The sequence below is a fragment of the Dermacentor andersoni genome, chromosome 10 (assembly GCF_023375885.2).
Source record: "Dermacentor andersoni chromosome 10, qqDerAnde1_hic_scaffold, whole genome shotgun sequence".
NCBI lineage: Eukaryota > Metazoa > Arthropoda > Arachnida > Ixodida > Ixodidae > Dermacentor > Dermacentor andersoni.
The window spans coordinates 79,271,797-79,285,735 of record NC_092823.1 but is presented as its reverse complement, the minus strand read 5'-3'; the positions used below and the strand labels follow the sequence as shown (position 1 = coordinate 79,285,735).

General features: G+C 45.8%; 1 protein-coding gene across 3 annotated transcripts in view; it reads right to left on the bottom strand.

The window, feature by feature from the left end:
* The window catches only part of LOC126544116 (prestin-like), a 261,205-nt gene that overhangs the window by 108,267 nt on the left and 138,999 nt on the right, over nt 1-13,939 (bottom strand). For all 3 annotated transcript variants that reach the window (XM_055062457.2, XM_050191342.3, XM_055062458.2), the window contains one exon: nt 4,070-4,116. The gene's annotated coding sequence lies outside the window, so the exon portion shown is untranslated. The remainder of the gene's footprint in view (nt 1-4,069; nt 4,117-13,939) is intronic.

Below are 13,939 nucleotides of genomic sequence, written 5' to 3'. Positions count from 1 at the left end.
TATAGAAAGAGCTTTTTTACACGAATCGGTGATATGCTGGTCCCAACACCGACGTCAAAGAAGAAGTGGCACCAAGAATTTTATGTTGACTCACAATATTGATTTTGTGGCCGGCGTACGCAAATGCCTCTGTCAGAAGAAATTTTTTATTTATGGCTCGGAAAATTAGAGCTTTTCATTTCGTCATGTTAATCGGGATTAAGTTTTGATTCTGCCAAATAAATAATTTTTGTAGTAACATATTGCATCTAGTAATTAGTTCGCATGATTCTGGACTTGATAGAGGCATACTAGTGTCGCTCGCGTATATCACATATTTTGAGGTATTATAGATATTAACAATGTCGGTAACATAGATGTTAAATAATGATGGACCTCATACGCTCTCTTGCGGAACGCCACTTAACACAGGTAAAATAGACAACGTATATTTAAGTAAATTTACGCGTTGCAATAGCTTACGTAAGTAAGACCTCACCAAGGCTAGTGGTGTACCACGAATACCGTGTATTCAAAGTTTCTTAAACAAATTTTCATGATTCAAAGAGTCAAAGACCTTAATGAAATCTACAATATGGCCTGCTGAGAAGAAATTTTTAACGATATTTTGGAGCATAATTTCTTTAAGTGTCAGTAATTCTGTGTCAGTTGGCTTGCCTTTTCTGAAAATGATAACCGGTTATACGTATCGTGATCAAAGAAGTTTGTCAGACGAGACGAAATTATTTTTTCCAAATCTTCTGAAAAAATTGCAATCATTGATACCGGTCTGTAGTTTCATACATTATTTATATCACTGCCCTTAAATATTACTGTTACTCCGCCTTTTCTTTGTATCGTCAGGGAATAGCACTGGCTCGATTATTAGATTGAACATATGGGTAATTGCGGGACTTACAATCTCTAGGACGTGTTGCACCGGTATAATCTGACTATTACCAATGTCTAGTGTTTTTCGATGTTTTATGCTCATAAAAGTAGCGCAAATTTCTTGTTCATTGTTTGGCACAAGGAAGATAATATCTGTAGAATGGTTCGATGATACAACTCTTGCAGGACTGCTGACTGTGGGTTGTCTCACTTGTGCACCTAAGTTTACAAAGTGGCCGTTGAGTGATCGGCGAGAGCCTTGCAGGTTTTTTCAACATTTTTAATGGTAATGTTTTCTGCCACGATGTCTTGCTTTGCGCGGCCGAGCACGTCGTTGATGAGTTTCCATACTAAGTCAGCGGATTTATTTATACTATCCGCAAATATCGTCTCGTAGTATGCTGTCTTAGCTCGCCTAAGTTCACCATTTAATTTATTCGTAGTTTTTTCTTAACACTGCCAGATGTGTTGGTTCATGTGAATTCAGGAAGACACGATAAAGGTTATTTATTCTTTAGCCGTATCATTCGGCTGAAAGCCACCTTAACCCACGGCTTTCAATGCAGTTTAGGTTGCTTTACCTTCTTGAAAAGAAAGTGCATGGCATGAATTTGTACGAGTGCTGCAACAATTTGCAACAAGAAACAATTGTTGCTAAACTGCAGCAAGAAAAGAAAATATCAGTCATGTTAACTAACATCACACTCGAAAGCCTGCAGGCTTTCGTGCAATGTACACTGTATGAAGAGTGGCTCTTCTGAACACTTCGCAGTTTTAGTTTTGGAAGGACATGACATAAAAACTGCACAGTTGTCACTGACATCTGCGCTAACGGTTCCTGTGCGGAATGCGCTGTTTTCAATAATATTTCTAATTAAAAGTTTGAGGCAGGAAGAAGATAATGTGATGTGCGTTGGTGTGTTAATTTTCTTCATGAACCCAGAAGAGCCAATTACACTCATCAACTCTCCCGAAATCATACTGGTTACCAACGTATCTATGTGAAAATCTCGACCATAGATGAGTTTGGAACTGTTAGACGAAACGTACTCTAAATATGCCCAAAGAAGTTCTTAAAGCAGACAGTATTTCCATCAAACGACCGGTACACCACGGACATTTTTTCTTAATTATGTTTTAGCGCCAAGATTCTGTAATCATCTGTAGTTACACAAAATTCAGAGACCAGGACAATTTTACGGCTTTTATCGACGTGTATGGCAACAGCACTACCACGCCCGTTTGGCCGATCCAAAAAGTAGGCGTTGAAACTGTAAAAATGGTGGCGATTGCTAGTGTCCTGCTACCAAGTCTCTGTCAGTACAACTTCGAATTTGAATCCAAATTCCTTAATAAAATAATATATGGTATCAGGCTTGCTGGCTGCAGAGCGGGGGTTAAAGTACAACACTGATGTAAGGCTTTTGTTTAGAAGCCTTATGCCGTGTGTTAGAACCAACTTCATTCCAAAAGGTTTTTTTCAACGACGGACAAACTTGCTCGTACACATAGATTGGCCGTTGAGTTGTCCAGTCCTATGTCCTTGTTTGTGCACCTCCATTTCTTTTTTTTTTTTGTTAAGATATACTGTCGCGCTTTGCTTTCGGTTTGAATTGGACAACGATATCATAATGTTCAGGTTTCCCGGCAGGTGCATGGCGACAAATCGCGATGACAAGCCTTAGAAAGCCTAAAGCAGAAGTATGAATGGTTAATATGTTTTCATGTAGTATTACATCAATGTGCAGAAAAATGCGCTGATTGCAAGTGTGCTGTGTACATTGGGATATCTCATGCTCCACTAGTCAACAAAATATAGAATATTTAAGTGGTGTGGCAGTGTGGCTGAACATAGTAAAACTGCAGCGCGCACAAAGGACGAATGACACAGGACGCTCACAAAGAAGTGCTGCTAAAGTTGTTCGAAACAGTTTGAAAGTTCTAACCAAGAATAGGCGGGTGAAACAGAGCGATCCAAGCTATATTATCGGGATTTTAACATATATAGATATAGATTTTAGCAGTTAGTTATTTGCTGCGTAACAACATGTCGGAAGACGTGCTGGAGTGCTGTAAAAGGACTAGACAAAGACGCCAGTATGCACCTGAATTTTTAATAAAATATCAGGAATACTACTAAATATTCCTGGGATACATTTAACAGGCGCAATATGCCTTCGTATCTGCGCTAAAGTATTGCTCGAGAGGTAACACTTTTTCATATGTTTGAGTTTTAGTAGGCTTAAAAGACCAGAAATTCTGACGTTTGGTCGAGTTCTTCGCGCTTCATTTCTTGAGTCAGAAAAGCCAAATATTTGATGCGCCTGATCAGGGTCTGGCATGACATGAAACAGCAGTGCCTGATTGCTTTGAAGACGAAAGAGTCCTCCCGACAACGAAAATTAGCAGTCTAGAGTGACCCGCAGAAGTGCATTGACCTTTTATTCTATAGCAATATGATTTCTTTGAGGCAAGTTCATAAACGTTGCACACGCACCGGTGGACTAAGTTAGGATACGGTTAGGTTTGCATATGGGAAAGGGTCGAGCACGCAGTACCTGCAGTAACATGGTGAGACGTCTTCTAACAACATGACGAGAACGTCGCATTAAAGCCGTTTTGTGGGGCAAACCACAAGGCCTAATTCTTCTTCTTTTCCCATGAAGAAGAGAATTAACTGTTGCCTAAGGCGTGCACATGGTGTACGTACTTATCAGATTCATTAGAGGAAACGGGAATTATGTATGCATAAAGTGCGTTGCTCCTACGGGCCACCTTAAGCACAGAGCTCATTTCCTTATATTCCTTTTCGTTCCATGAGAGCATATGTGGGCTTAATTTTTTTTCTTTTGAAATAAAGCGAGGTTATCTGAGCTAAACAGTCAAGTCGAAGAAGAAAGGACATACTCTCCGCTCACTACAGCCATTCCCCTCGTTCATAAAAATTGCAACTGCATCCTACATATCCGAATAGGCACAGTGACAATTCGCTACTAACAGGAAGCCTTCATGCCAAGGCCTCGAATATGAAATCGACGTTAGAAAGGGAAGCAGAATAGAAAATATTTGTTGTTTGCAAGCGATGGTCATATACATGTGTTCCAGTTTCACAGACATTCAATAAGAGTGAAACTTTCATTCGCCAAGAAATTCAATTTTTTTTACATTATATCGCAAAACAAAGTTTCGTGCATCTTACCAGGAAGAAGGCAGATGTCTAGTCCGTTGTCGACGTCGGCTTGGTTACTGCAGAGAAGAAAGAAAAACGACATGAAGCATAAGTAATTTTGAGTACATCTTCTTTTCGGCGAATGACGCCACAGAAGAAGAGTACGAGACGGAAGGCAAGATACGATTAACACAAGCACAAATGAACAAAAGCACGGAATGGAATTTGGGGCAAACATGCACCAAATATTGACAGTACTTTTGAATTTGCTCCAGGGTGCCCTTAATGTCAACGTGGCCAGTGTTGCAGAAGTTTTAACAACTATTTCCAGATTCTTCGTGAGACAATTCATAGAGGACACTGTGTGGAATAATTATCTTCTATATATATAAATATCAGAAAAAAGGCACCGCCGAAGAAATGGCAGGGATGTTGCTAGGATGATAGAGCAAGGCTGCTTGTGGGAAGAAGATATAGAACCCTGTATCTTTGCAGAAATGAAATAACGTTACGAGGCAGCACCGACAAGGGTTGCCTACATAGTCCATCTATATATTTACTAATAAAAGAAAGTAATGCTTATTGGCAGTTTTTCGTGTTTACAAACAATAAGTTTCAATGATGTTTTCAGAACGACTGAAATTATCAGATTTCATGCTGGCCACGGCGGCCACATTTCGATGGGGGCGAAATGCGAAAACACCCGTGTACTTAGATTTAGGTGCACGTTAAAGAACCCCAGGTGGTCGAAATTTCCGGAGTCCTCCACTACGGCGTGCCTCATAATCAGAAAGTGGTTTTGGCACGTAAAACCCCATAATCTAGATTTCATGCGTTTCCGCAGAGCTCATTATTTACCACTTCTTTGCTTTGTGCAACTTTCCCTAAAGCTGCAAAAGAGTGTTTCTTTCTTTTGCAATTTTGGGGCCGCATATAGTGACTAATGAGTCATTGCGAGATTTCTCACATATGACGCTTGTAGATTTTCTATGAAACCGCAAGCCCTCGCAGCGATCAGAAGAAACAAGCTGCGAATGGACCCTGCGCAAATTACGACGTCAAGATATCTGTGGGGGCACTTGCGGAGCTTGTCATCGCGTACATGCTGCATCATACTCTGTCACTGGATCTGGAAGTGGAAGGTTCTCCGGTTTCTGCATTTTCTATTTGAGAAACATTAGTTTTTAAGATCATTGGCAATACAGTTCCATTAGAATTGCATGAATTTCAGTGTAAGGAACCGACGGATGTACCGTATAGTTCTGGAGGAAGGGTAAGTTCGCTTGTTCCTCAAATATAGAATATTTTGCCAGTTACGGCGTAAACGGTTGTAAGGATGTATGACCAAGCTTTAGAAAAGGCTAAGGACATCAAGATTTGATCACACGGAAGCAGTAAATTTCGCACCAAGTGAAACGTCTAGACTTTTCTCACCCGCACTAAGGAATACTAGGTCTCGATCTAACTAAGGCCTTTGACACCGTCACGCACAAGGCCATACTACAAAATCTCCAAAAGCTGGATGTAGGACATAAAACATACGCGTACATCAAAGACTTCTTGACAGCTCGTACCGCAAAGATTTCAATTGGAGAATCCAAATCGGACGCGCTCAAGCTAGGTAATAGGGGTACCCCGCAGGGTTCAGTCCTATCTCCCTTTCTATTCAACGTGGCAATGATCGGTCTTCCTGCGAGACTTGACAAGATAGAAGGACTCGGACACAGCCTCTACGCGGACGACATCACCCTTTGGGTGGCGGGTGGAAGCGATGGGCATGTGGAAGAGATCCTTCAAACAGCAGTAAACATGGTGGAAGACTACATCAAAGACAAGGGACTGAGATGCTCCTCACAAAAATCAGAACTTCTGCTCTATAGGCCCACATGCCGGGGTCGAAAAAGCATTAGGGAAAGGCCGGGCATTGTGGTCACAGTAGAAGGCACCACGATACCGATAGTGGAGAGCCTGAGAATACTGGGACTCCGCATATCCGAAAACGGCCATAACGGAGAAACCATTAGACTACTTGACAATAGTGTTCAACAAACAATCAGACTAATAAAGCGGATATCCAACAGGCACTATGGCATGAAAGAGCACAATCTCATCCGATTAATAGAAACATTCGTAATCAGTCGCATTGTATATGTGGTTCCTTACCTCAAGCTCTACGCTGCGGAGAAAACCAAGATAGACTGCATTATTAGAAAGGCGTATAAGCAAGCCTTGGGACTTCCGGCAAATACGTCAAACGAGAAATTCTTGGCGCTCGGCGTGCACAACACATTAGACGAACTTATTGAGGCCCAGAGAGTAGCGCAGTATGAAAAGCTTACACAGAGTTTGACGGGGAGACACATCTTAGATGACATCGGAATAACCTACGAAGCACAGCATGGAGTGCGGAGAGACATCCCAAGGAAAATAAGGGAACATCTATCAATACCCCCACTCCCCAGAAACATGCACCCGGAGTTTCACCAAGATCGAAGAAACGCACGAGCGAGAGCTCTCCACAAAAGATTCCGTAGTGCCAGGGACGTGGTCTATGTGGACGCGGCGGAGTACGCAAATGGACATAGTATGTCCATAGTTGCTACGAGTCTAGAGGGTGACTGCAGAGTTAGTGGGACGGTAAAAACATGGAAGGCAGAGGTGGCGGAGGAAGCTGCCTTAGCACTGGCAATAGCCTCCACGGAAGCTAACATCGTAGTAAGCGACTGCAAGACAGCCGTCAAGAACTATGCAAAGGGAAGAATCTCGCCGGAAGCACTGAGAATTTTAAACAACTTTCGTGAAGATCGCGACATCCACATTATTTGGGCACCCGCGCACTCCTCCCTTCCCGGGAACGAAATAGCGCACAACCTGGCTCGAGAACTGACAGGCCGAGCAGGTGACACGCAACAAATACTGGGAACGGAGAGAGACCGGATGACCAGCTTTAACGAGATCACCAAACACTATAAATTGGGAAGGGCCCATTTCCCCCCGGCACACTCCTCGTTAAATAGACGGCAAGCGACGGCATGGCGCCTCTTACAAACAGATACTTATCCGAACCCGGTGGCCTACCACCGCTACTACCCGGACCTTTACACGGATAGATGTAGATTCTGTGAAGAAAGGGCGGACCTACAACATATTGTTTGGGCTTGTCCTCGTACACCCATACAGAATAAAATAATTAAGACCAGAGAGCAGTGGGAGACCGCGTTGCTCAGCTGTGCACCGGAAGACCAACTCAAGGCAATCCAGCAGGCCGAAGATGCCGCCAGGGCCCAAGGGCTCGAGGCCGTCATTTAGGTAGAGGCCTAGGTCTCAAATCTGCTGTGCACAAATAAAGTTTATTCCTCCTCCTCCTCCAAGTGAAACGTCCTTGATCCAAACGCAGTTCTTACCCGCCGGGATTGCTAGCTGGTTATCCTTGTGCTGCTAATCATGAGGTTGTGTGTTTGCTCATCTGCCATAGTGACCGCGTTGGGATTGGATCGAAATGCAAAACGGTCGTGCACTTAGGTTTAGGCCCACGTTAACGCCTCTCAGGTAGAGCAAAACGTACTCAGGTATGCCCAACTTCGTCGTCTCTCATAACTAGCCCGTGTGGTTCTGGACCTTGAACCTTATTATTTGCGACTCAAATGATACTCGAGTGCACCAAATCTACGAAAAACTGCTCACTAGGTCACAGCCTAAGACTACAGAATAACTCCGCACTTGTTCAAAACCGCTGGAGCTGTAGTGCGAGGTTCCTGCATAGAAGCTAAAAAAATAGTTCCGGCACTTCGCCTTTTCCTACAGTAGCACAATTACCTGTACAGCTTTGATTACACTTTAAAGAATGGTACTTGAAGCATACATCACATCTGAAATAGGTGGCAGCAATATCCTCAAATCCGTATTTTGTTTTCCTTGCGTACGCACACTCTTCCCTGCGCACGGACTACGACGCGTGCAGGAGAACCGCTCTACTGACTGCAGCGTTACATTTGCGTCATGATGAGAAGTGGCGAACTACGCTCAGTCGGCGCACCCACTCCTCTAGCCCCCATAACCTTTCTCTGGAGGCCCTCTGACCTTTCATCCCCGAGATGCGCATGCCCCGTCGAGGACCAGATGTCTCCTGTCTGTAAGGTAGCACAATCTGTCGGTGCCGATAAGGTGACCGACCAATTGCAAAGAGCGCTTACGTGCGAAAGCGCTGTGAGATCGGCTCCTGCTCCATTAAAGATCAAACGTTACTGAAGCTTTAAACCCTCTTCAGCAAGATTCGTTGGTGAGGCAGTCCCATCGAGCTCACCCGTACGAAGTCTTCAGTTCAGTAGCTGTTCGTCTTAGCCCCGAAATCCAAGGAGCGTCCAGTTACACACACGGACACACCAAGGAAAACGTCGTCACGCATTCAATGCCTGTTTCAATTGCCAAGCGTTCTCAATCGCACCAACTTAAGCAGCGGGAGGGCCCAGAACACGGTGTTATATCATAGCTTCGTTCTAAGCAGTCACGAGCCTGACGACGGACTGTCACTTAGCCAATCCCACTACGCCTGTCCAATGGCACAGAACTCCAAGTACAGCGGCAGCCAACTTCGACTGTTGTTCGGAGTACAGCGATATGCCCGCACACGGTCGCGAAGCCGTCGCCATCAAGCATAGAAATTGGGACGCCGCCGTCTTGCGAAAGAACGATTCGCATGCGAAATTCGCCGAGGCTCACTCAGTCGATGCAGTTATAACTATACTGCAGCGTCTCTTGACGCACGCGCGTAGCGCAGACAGCAGCAACACGAACAACGAAGGCCTTGAGAGCATGGGTCGACGCGCATCTGACCCGTTTCTGGGGCGCCATGACTGGGCGCTTCAAGCCCCGCGTACACGGCCATAGCTGTTGGACTTCGCGCCTCGTCACGGGGTTCAACCCCCACGCGCAGTTACAGTTGGTAATAATAAACCACTGCACGGAGAGGGACGAAAAACGTAGACGCCGTAAGCAGTGGACCATGGTTGTGTGCGGGGCTGAGTGCTGTCTACTAGGCCTTTAGAAGTGAAAAAGAAAATCTTCAAGGTTGAGCACTTGGCACGCGATTCGCTAGGCGCACACCTCCGGAAACGGGAGAGCAGGGGAGCTGGGCTAGGCATTCTTAGCGTCTCTGGCACGCACCTTGGCCCGAATTTGCAAAGATGTCTTACGCAAGGGCCTTCCCTGATAGTTCTGGGTCCAGCGGCCAGAAACGCATCACTGCCATCAGCCTAACAACGAGGCTGTCGACGCTGCAATGGCCAGTCATGGACGACACTTACGCAAGAGAACATTTGCGAAGTACGTGCCCCTGAACACTACAACAGCGCACGACACAGCACTGCTATTAACGTCTTTAAATGTCTCCAATGATTTAAGCTCAATCACCTGTAAGGTTTTGAATGGGCTCTTGTGATGAGATCCTTCTCAGTGTAAACAGTTCCTCAAGCAATCGGTGAACGCTGGCAGATGTCATGCCTCTGGGGACATTGGCAGGTAGGCACTTTAGCCAAGCATATCGCTCTCTTCGTCTGCCAGGAGTCATGGTCGCAAATCGGTACACGCTGCTTGTGTTAGGATTCTAACGTTAGGGGCGTGATGTAGTACAGATGTTAGTTGAAAGAAGCGCCTTGCCCTGGTCTCCTTGTTCGGCCACCTTGTTTGCACTAAGGTTGATTAGGAGTTATGCACCTATACTGCCCGACTACTAATACCGAATGCCCTCACTGTAGAGTTGAATTAAGATGGTAAGGCCAATATCGATATGCAACTGTGGTTAATTATTTCGTATGTCCGTGTGTCACCGTGTGTCGTCCGTGTGTCACCAAGCATGAGAGATTTTTGTCGAAGTCGGCAACATATCGGCATGAGAATGGAATGGTAAGAATGGTCAGGTTTTCAGAGTTTCTTTTTGAATATTCACTCAGAACTCGAAGAAACAGTGCAGCCGGAGTTTCGTAGTCAAACACTTCGCAGGTAGGCAATCCATGACAAACTCGAACGTGATAAACAACGGTGATAAATTGACGTAGAAACAGATAACTTGAAGCGAAACGCTGTTAGTTATCCTTTCTTTCGTCTGCACAGTCGGTTCGAGTATATATCGACCAGCCGGAATAAATTATTTTTTTAGACTACGACAGAGCTGTCAGCCGCCAGTTGCAAGCCATATTCCGGAAGAAACAGAGGTTTGCTCAAAGTTAGTTTGGTTCTTCATTCACATATCTGTATTCTTACGTAAGCACCGGTGCGTCTGCTAGTAGTACAATGCGCAGACGGGGTGCGTCGTGAAGTAGTGCAGATATGCTTCATCACCGTTCGCGTTTTCAAGGTTGCTATAGCTCTATGGACGACTGAATATCCCTGTACGTCGCAAGTGAACAGACAAAGTGCTCTTAGTATAGTTTCTCTTTCGGAAAACGTCTGGACCCGTAAACACAGAAAGGTATTATGATATAATTGTTCGTCAGAGAAAATTTCAGCCAATCCTGAAACTGGACATATTAGTCGGAAGGCCGGCTGGTCAATGGAAAAGATCACTAATTTACGGAAATTTGTGAATTTGGCCCCTGAACCCTTGACAACGTCAACTTGACGTAACATGACAAGATCAGGGGACAAAACTTGCCTTAATATTAGGCAGCTAATATTATTTCAAACTTTATCTTTAGCTGGTAATTTCTCTTAAGAAAAAAATTGTTCCGTAAGATATTTTTTTGTCTGCAGGCCCTGTAGCTCTGTGAGGCCCAAAATGTTGGCTTAGCGAGAGGATAAGGTGCTGAAAATATGAGGCGTAGCGCAATGAGCTGCTCGAAATTAGCATTGAAACGTCACGTGTACCACCTGGCTTCGAAACAAAAAACCACGCAGCAGAAAAAGCGTCACGAGCATGCAGGAAAGGACATGAAATGACCTGGGGTGTATGCATCTTTTAACAATTTTGCACTTCTTTTATTTTTCTTGTTTTGCCGTTGTTACCTCCTGCTACCGCGACGGCTCAGTTCTGTTTAGTTCTTGCAGCTTGTTCGAAGACTTAGACTTCTTCTTTATTGCAGTTCACTTGTCCATAGCATTGCTCGGATGAAACTAACTTTGTGATTTCTGTTTGAAAGCTAGGCATTTATTTCGTTCCAAGCAAATTGATATATAGAACAGAGCCAAAACGTCCACCAGCACCGCCTTTAATGCAACGTCCTGTTTGCCTCTGCACAAACTGCTTCCTGTCGGCGCAAGAACTCGATGCTGCGGTTACATTTCCAAAGGCTCTCTTGTATGCAAAGCGTGCGTTGCAACCGCGGCAAACAAGAGCTCGCCAATGAGCCGAACCGGCACATGAAGACGTCAGCGCCAAGTAGTGAATAAACACTCGACGAGCAATCTATGGTTTAGCGACGAACAAAACATTGCAGAACCTCTCCCATTATCGGTTCTCACGCGCAATGTATGCGTTCCGCAGCAGTGTCGTAACAGAGGGTGCAGCCGCCTAGTACGCAGTACACCCGAGGTCTCGAGCTTGCTGGGAGAAAGCTGCCGCTTCCCAGACGATTAAATGCAGGCCCCGGACGTCCAGGGAGCGTGTGCCCGGCAATCAGCGGGTTTAATTGAGCGCCGCGTCTCACACACACATACGACGAAGGGCTCGATAATTTCCTTCCCACCCGCCCCGTTGCCGGGCCACCGAGACTTTTTCGCAACTGCCGTTCGCCACTGAGACGCCCCGTCCTGCCGCTCGGCACACTGGTGCGCGTTCCGGCTGCACTGGAGAGTGTTCTCGTGCGCGTTCATGTGAGTGCGCGCGTGCGTCTGCACGTGTGTGGCTGTGCGTGCGTGCGTTACCCATAGCGTACGTACACGTTCGTGACCGCGTAGTGGATGCCCTGCGAACATGTACCGCCGTGAGTTGGGATTTCTTGAGGAATGCGGGCGCCGTATACTTTGCGAAACCCTGCGGTTTTATCCATCTGCGCACGCACTACACCGCATGCTTCTTCATCTGAGTGTGCACACAGGCCGTCGCGGCAAAGCCGTGTTGCATACGAAATGAGTCGCCAGCACTACCAACGCGCTTTAATACGTTGCGCCACAACGTCCGACGCTGCGGACTCGACTGCAGGCAATCGTCTCTACAGCAGCGCGGTGCGAATTAGGGGAACATCGACTTGGTGTGGATACACATGTTGTAGAGCAGTAGCTCGTCTTAAGGCAGTGTGTGTCAAGGAATCGGCTCAAGTGCGGGTGCGAATGCGGTCGACATTTCGTAGCCTGAGCGAATGAGCGGGAACTGGTCGTCTAACCCACATTAAGTAGTCGCGTCTTTCCCGCTTTGGCCTTCGCTCGACTAACCAGCATTTCTTGTGTTCCACATTTTGTGTACTGGTTTCTCTCAGCAGTGGCGAAGCGCATACGGGCAGTCAACAGAGAAACCAGCTATTCTGAGAGCGAACGTCCTGGATAGCGCGCACCTATGGATAGTCCGCCCTGGATAGTCGAGACAGGCAGAGCACTATCGCTATGCTATATCTACGCTTCAACTTTCGCAGGAAGAAGGCCAATTTAGCGTGGTATAGGAAAGCAAGGCTTGCCTTTCTAAAATTTTACTCCTGAGGTTTGGCGCTGGTAGCGTCGATAGTGATTCTGATTGCACTTTTCTAGATTCTGGCCGGCGACGTTCTCGAAACCGTCAAAGTCGAGTGCTTGCTTACACGTTTGGAGGCAATGTAATTATTTTACATTGATATCAAATTAACCAGTCCCGAGCTTTCACGCTTAAAACACATGAGTTCAGCGGTAGATGGTACGGCAATTGAGAGCGGTGTTACCAACCATCTCTCGTTTATGCCGCGTTTTTGGGTGTGCAAGCTTCCACTCACTGCCATCATTTCATTATAGTCGCGTAATCGAGTAGCCCAGCCCGACTTGATATTTCTTCCTAGCGTTGTCCCTAGGTAAGATACGCTCTCAACGGCAAATATTAGGTAGCATATGCTCTCTTTCTGAAAAAAAAAAAGGGGAAAGTAGTATTCCTGCGTACGTTATTCCGAACAGGAAGTCAATCCTTGAAAAATGATGTCCATATAAGCTATTTTACCTCGCCTTAAAGTTACAGTGAACGTTCAGGAGTACACTTCGTATAGCTATACGCGCGCCATAAAGTAGCTAGAATTGGGCATAATACCCTCCATGCGGCAGCACATCTCCTAAAGCGGCTCTTACAAGGACTGTGTACTCCGCCATGGCGCGAGTTGTTCACGAATGCCTTTCTCCTGTCCTCATTGCAGTCACGTTGGGCGGACCGGTGGGAACGGCATGCAGACCCCATCTAGGCCCCGACGCACCGCCGAAGTCAATCTGTGCTATCAGCGCAACTGATCTCAACAGCGTGTTTTCGTCTCGTCACCACTGGCAACAGCTGTTACTGGCAGCCGTCACTTGCACTTCCCGGGTATCTCGGACAATGACCTAGCTTTCACTGTAAGCGGCATTCCCAGGAACAGGCGCACCTCGTCAATTTCAGCATGGCGAAAGGGCACACGCCTCTTTCTGAGCTCTCACGCACTTTTGAGTCCTCTGAAAGCAATACGTTTTCACTGTCCGAACATATTATTTAGGACGTCTAGCTTTTCTCGTAAACTGGTTGGTACTAGGGTTGTGGAATTGTGGACTTCGCCTTTGTTACGGACGCAACATTCGCATAACTTCTATACGTCAACTGTACTAGCCGAATTGGCTGTGTCCGCCATAACCTGGGTCCCGCATTCACAAAATGGCCATGCGCTAGAATTTCTTGTGAGAAAAAAAAAAAGCTAATGCAATCTTTACAATGGACGTATCATTAGTTAACGCGACCACCGAATGGCAAAGTAACTTGCGAACTAACAA